Source organism: Heterocephalus glaber, unplaced genomic scaffold (genome assembly GCF_053883595.1).
Source record: "Heterocephalus glaber isolate CG9 unplaced genomic scaffold, H.glaber_assembly_v1.0 deba00001472, whole genome shotgun sequence".
Lineage (NCBI taxonomy): Eukaryota > Metazoa > Chordata > Mammalia > Rodentia > Bathyergidae > Heterocephalus > Heterocephalus glaber.
In genome coordinates, this window is record NW_028258315.1 from 31,076,978 (window position 1) to 31,082,971 (window position 5,994).

At 36.3% G+C, this 5,994-nt stretch overlaps 1 pseudogene; it reads left to right on the forward strand.

Moving 5' to 3' along the window:
* The first annotated feature begins 3,937 nt into the window (after positions 1-3,937).
* Positions 3,938-5,486, forward strand: LOC110351162 (protein BCAP pseudogene; annotated as a pseudogene).
* Positions 5,487-5,994: the final 508 nt, after the last annotated feature.

Here is a 5,994-nt window from a genome sequence, read left to right on the forward strand (position 1 = left end):
AATACAGGTCTGCAGCTCTCTCATTTGTATGTCTGGAAAAACCATTACTTGGTATTCACTTTTGGAAGATATTTCTGCTGGTTTTGCAATTTTAGTTTGACAGAGTTTTTTTTTAAGTTTTCAAAGATATTGTTCCACTGTCTCCTGCCTTGCCTGGGTCCTGATGGGAAATCTGCTGTCCTCCTTGCTTTTGTCTCACTGTAATGTTTTTTTTCCTGGCTGCTCTGAAATTTTATTTTTACTCATGGGTTAAGCAATGTGATTATGCTGTGTTCTGGTCATGTTTTTATCTTTTTCAGCATTGGAAATCAAACTCTGGGCATTTTACATGGTAGGAAACTGCTCTACCACTGAGTTACATTCCAGCCCAGTTCCCCTCTCCTGTCCTGACCTGTCTTCTCTTCTCTCCTTTTCTCCCTCTTCTCTTCTCTTGTCTCTCTATCTTCCTCTTCTTCTTCCTCTCCTTCCCCTTCTCCTCCCCTTTCCCCTTCCCCTTCCCCTCCCCTCTACTTCCTCTTCCTCTTCTTCGTTTCTTGTGCTTGAGGTTCATTGAGATTTTTTTCATCACACTTTGAAAACTTGACCATTATGTCTTCAAAGTTGTTTTCTTTGAGACAAGGTTCTTGCTAAGTCACCCAGACTGACTTTGAGATTGAGAGCTCAGGCAATCTTCCTGCTCAGCCTCCTGACTAGTTGAGATTATAGGCATATATCACAACACCTGGCTCTTCCTTCAAAATTTTTTGTCCCTTTCTCTTCCCTTTTCTGAGATTCATATTATGTGTATATTAGGATACTCAAAGTTGTTCTACAGTCCTTTTCATTTTCTAAAATTATTTTTCTCTCTCAGTTTCATTTCAATATCTTCATTGCTATGTCTTCAAGGGCCGGGGATTTAGCTCAGTGGTTTTGCCGCCTTCTGCTATGTCTTCAAGTTACTCATCTTTTTTCCTTCAATCATATATCCCACTAATTCCACCCAGTGTATTTTTTTTCTCTCAGGTATTATAGTTTTAATTTCTAAAAGTTCTATTTGGTTGTGATTTGGATCTAAAATGTTCTCTTAAATCCTCATAAGCTCAGAGGTGGGGCTTGTGGAAGGTGACTGAGTTACACAGGCACTAGGGCTCTCCGGTGCTCCTCTTAAGTGGGGACTGGTTGGAGGTGGGTCCCTGGAGGTAGAACCTGGAAGGGATTATCTCCCACCCTGGCTCCTCCTTTCTCTCTGCTTTCTGATCACCATGATGTGAGAAGCTTTTTCTCTCCTATGCTGCTCTCCCATGTTGTTCTGCCTCAGAACCAGCCAACCAGGAACTGTAACTTTGCACTGAAACAAACTGCTCCCCTTTTAAATTGTGGTTGTCAGGTATTGTGCCTCAGTGATGAGAACGTGACAAGACAGTCTTTTTTTATATTTTTCATGTCTCTACTTAGCCAAAAAGGGCTGGAGGTATATAGCTCAGTCATAGGGTATTCGCCTAGCCTGCATGAGGCTCTGGGCTCAACTCCCAGTACTGGAAAAAAAAATAGTTTTATGTTTTTTTCTTAACTCTAACACCCGTGCAAGTCTGTGTCAGTTTTAGTTAACCAATTTGTCTCCTAATTATGAGCCACATTTGCTTACTTCTTTGAAATCATAATTTCTATATCTCAGATATTATGAATTTACCTCATTAAGTACCACATATTTTTTGTATTCCTATAAATCTTCTTGAGACTTGTTCAGAGATGCATTTCCATTAGTTGAAAAGGACTTGAAACTCTGGGATTTTGTGCCTAAGATTTGTTGAGTAGAACTGGAGTAGTACTTGCTCAGTCAAGGCCTAACTATACTCCACCTGTGGGCCAAGACCCTTCTGTGGACACTATTTCAGATGACTAGTAAGTAGAGCTTGTTCGCCAATGTGGTTGGGAGGAAGAGACTGTCTGGCCTTCTGAGGTGGCTCTTTCCCTGTTTTTCCCATGCCAACATCCATGCACCCATTGATGAGTGTTCTGCCGAGTCCTCCCTGAGGACATTCCAAGGACCTCTGAGAAGCTCTATAGACTTTCCTATGACTTCTGGCTGCCTTGGTCTGGTCAGACTCTCAGTTCCATTTCTTCAACCCAAGAAGTCCCCCGGCTTCTGCTGCAGTCCTTTTTCCTGCACTATCCCTTAGAAATCTCCCAAGGCAGTAACCTGGGGTGATCATAGCCATTTGCCTTGTTTATGGATTCCCAGTGACCCCTGTCCTTTTTTTTTCTTTTGGTACTGGGGATCGAACTCGGGTCCTTGTGCTTGTGCACCAGGCGGCAAAACCACTGAGCTAAATCCCCAGCCCACCCCATCCTTCTTTACCTGATGTGCTGTGCCTCAAATGCTGTTGTTTTATATGTTTTGTCTGGGTTATTTGTTGCTATTGCTTTTGGGAGAAGAACAAATCTGGTTCCTGTTACTCTGTCTTGGCTGCAAGGCAAAGTTGACATATAGCTGTTTTCAAAAGATTTCACATGTATTTGTGGAAATTATTTAGACTGGCTTGTGTCTACTTTTCATATTATTTTTCAATTTATTCTTTTCATTTAAAAATGCTGTTTCATTTATATTTTTCTTTGTAATGTCTATAAAATATTCCATTGCATGAATATATTATCTTATTTATCCATTCCCCTATTGATGGACATTTAGATTATTTCTGATCTTTGCTATTACAAATAATGTTGCAACCTTCATTTTTATGCACATATCCTTGTTTGTTTAAAAGAGACAGATGTGTTCAATTCCTCTGTAATATGACCACATCAGTTTACATTCCTCCAGTGGATGAGGGTTCATTTCTCTGCAATTTTGCCAATATTGAATATGAGCAAGCTTTTAAATTTTTGCCAGTCTGCTCTTTATTTTAATTTGCATTTCTCTTATTTTTGTTGAGGTTAGGTATCTTTTCATTTTTGTTGTCTATTTTTATTTCTTCTAAAAAATTTCTACTTACTTTCATATTGAACTTGTTATTTTTTAAAATTTATTTATTTATTTATTTATCATGGTGTGGGGATTGAACTGAGGGTTTCATGCATGCTAAGCTACCACTGGGCTACATCCCAAGCCCCTAAATTTTATTTTTAAAAATGCTGAACATTTTGGATATCCCTCTTTTTCTTTTTCCTTTTGTAATGCTAGTGATTAAACCCATGGACTTCTGCCTGCTCCGCAAATGCTTTCCCACTAAGCTACACCCTGAGCCCTTCTTATTTTATGTTTCTGTTATCTTGTGAATTATAATTTAAATTTTCATGTGGTTAGGTTTATCAGATTTTTCTTTCATGCTTCTTGATTTTTTTTTTGCCTTAAGAAAGCTTTCCCTTTTACTAAAGTTATTAAGAAATTCTCTTGTGGTTTCTTGTGATAATATGAAAGTTATTATTTTATATTTCACAGTTAGACTTTTAATCTAGCTGAGGTTTACTTTTCTGTGTGTAGGGTGAAGAAGAGATATAAATTGTATTGTTCACATAGATAGCAAAATGTCCCAACACCATTTTTTTGTGTGTGTACTGGGGATTGAACTTGGGACCTTGCACTTGGGAGGCAGGCGGCAGCACCACTGAGCTAAATCCCTGGCCCTCCCAATACCATTTTTAAACTACTTTATTGTTTTACTATTTAAATGTCTCTACTGTTTGTCAAATTCCAACAAGATATATAGGTCTGTGCCTTGAATTTGTGTTCTGTTCCATCAATCTTCTTTGAACTTTTATTGCACCAATACTCAGAGCTTTAATTACTGTGATTTTATAATATCTTGCTGTCTTACAGAACAAACCCTTTCTTTTTGTTATTTTTCCCCAAAATTATCTTGAATTTACACTTTCATATGAACTTTGTAATTAGTTTCATGTTTCAAGAAAATTTTACTGGTTTGGTTGGGTTTGCACTGAATCTATAGATTAGAGAATCATGACTGTGTACAGTGTACTGAGGCTTTTTATCTATTGACTTGGTATAGCTCTCTGCTTTGTAGTTTTTACAATAATGCTCTTACACGGTTTAATTGAATTTATTTGTTACTTTATAAGTTTTTTTTCCCCGCTGCAGATGGGCTCCTCCTCAGTTGAATATTGTTGCCCCGCATTTCCCCCTCTCTATTTCATCCTACACACACAGCTGCCAGATTAATGTTCCAAAAGCTCTAGTTTTCTCATGCCACTTTTCAAAAACTAGCTTCCTAAGTTGGCAACATGTTCTATAGAATCACTTTTGCCAGTATTTAAGAACACCATTGAACAGATTAATTTTGCAAGTGCCAATGTTTCTGCATCCAATTTGAAGAAGATTTCTGAACAGAAGGAAATATTAAAAAAGAATTAAATACCTTTAAACATGTAAAACTAGCTTTAGAACATCTTCTTAGAAAGACAGACTACAGACAAACAGGAGACAATTTACCTAGCATGTTGTTAAAGAATCTAACTGATAATGAAAGTGAAAACATTAATCTTAAGAAGGTCCTTGAAAATATACTCAAGAACTTTCTTGTTTGTTTCAGAATGAAAAGGCAAATACACTGAAAGCAAACCGGTTTTTTCAATCAGTAAAAGTAGTACATGTAAAAAGCACATTTTTCTCAGGGCCAGGGATTTAGCTCAGTGGTTCCACCGCCTGCCTTGCAATCGCAAGGTCCTGAGTTCGATCCCTGGTACAAAAAAAACCCCAAAAAACAACAACAACAACAAAAAAGTACATTTTTCTACAAGAAGTAGAAAAATGACAGAAAGGCCTTATTGAAATGTATAAAAATCAGGTACAAAAGTTGCAAGAAGCAGCTGAAATGATGAAAACCAGATATGAAAATTTGCTACATGAAAATAACCCAATAACAGAAAGCAAAAATAAAAAATCAGAGATGGTTGATAAAAATCATAGTCTTCTGACAAAGCTCTCTCTTGAGGAGGAAAATTATCCTATTCAGTTGAAGTGTGAAAACCTTAAACAAAAATTAGGACAGATGGATGCAGAGAATAAAGAACTTGAGGAGAAGCTAGCAAACCAAGAATGTCTTGAGCACAGCAATCTGAAGCTTAAAGAGAAATCTGGAGAATATTCAGCATTGGCCAGGCAACTAGAAGCTGCTTTAGAAGAAGAAAGACAAAAGAAAGCACAACATCAGGAAGTGTGTTTGAAAGAAATACAACATAGGGCGGGGGATTTAGCTCAGTAGTTCTGCCGCCTGTCTTGTAAGCACAAGGACCTGAGTTCAATCCCCGGTACCAAAAAAAAAAAAAAGAAAGAAAGAAAAAAAGAATACAACATAGTCTTGAGAAGTTGGAGAATCAGAATGAGAGTATTAAGAATTATTTACAGTTTCTTAAAACATCTTATGTAACAATGTTTGGATAAATTGTTGAACTTATTTTCTATAAGTAGGATTTTACTAAGTCTAAAATGTGATTAGGTAAAAAAAATACTACTGGTTGTTACATTTCATGATTCATGGGTAGTAGTATTAGATTTTTTATGTAAAGACATTTGAAACATAATTTATTGTGTAATCAAAACTTTAAAACATGACAGTTATTAATATTCCTTTTTGCTGGATAAGTCTCATTTAGCTCTTAAAAAATATATTGGCTTTTTACAATTTTTTTTCTCACACATATACAGAAGTTGGAATCATTCTATATGATGTCTATAGCTACCATTCAAGTGAATTTTTAATAATTCAGGCCAATTATGAGTCAAATACATGATTTAAAAATATATATAATCATTTTATTTTGTGGTGCTATATAAATGTAATAAAAGAAAACATTTTGAATTTTAATTTTTAATAATGGTACAATCACATACTTTCCAAAGATACCAAATGTGTAAATAGACTTAATATTGCTTCACACACAAAAAAACCCACTAGCTTCCTGGCTTCTTATTGTCTAAGGATAGTTTCAAATGCTTTTGCCTGGCATTCAAGGCTCTCTATAGCATAGCTCCTCCTAAATGTTTCTTTTTACCTCATT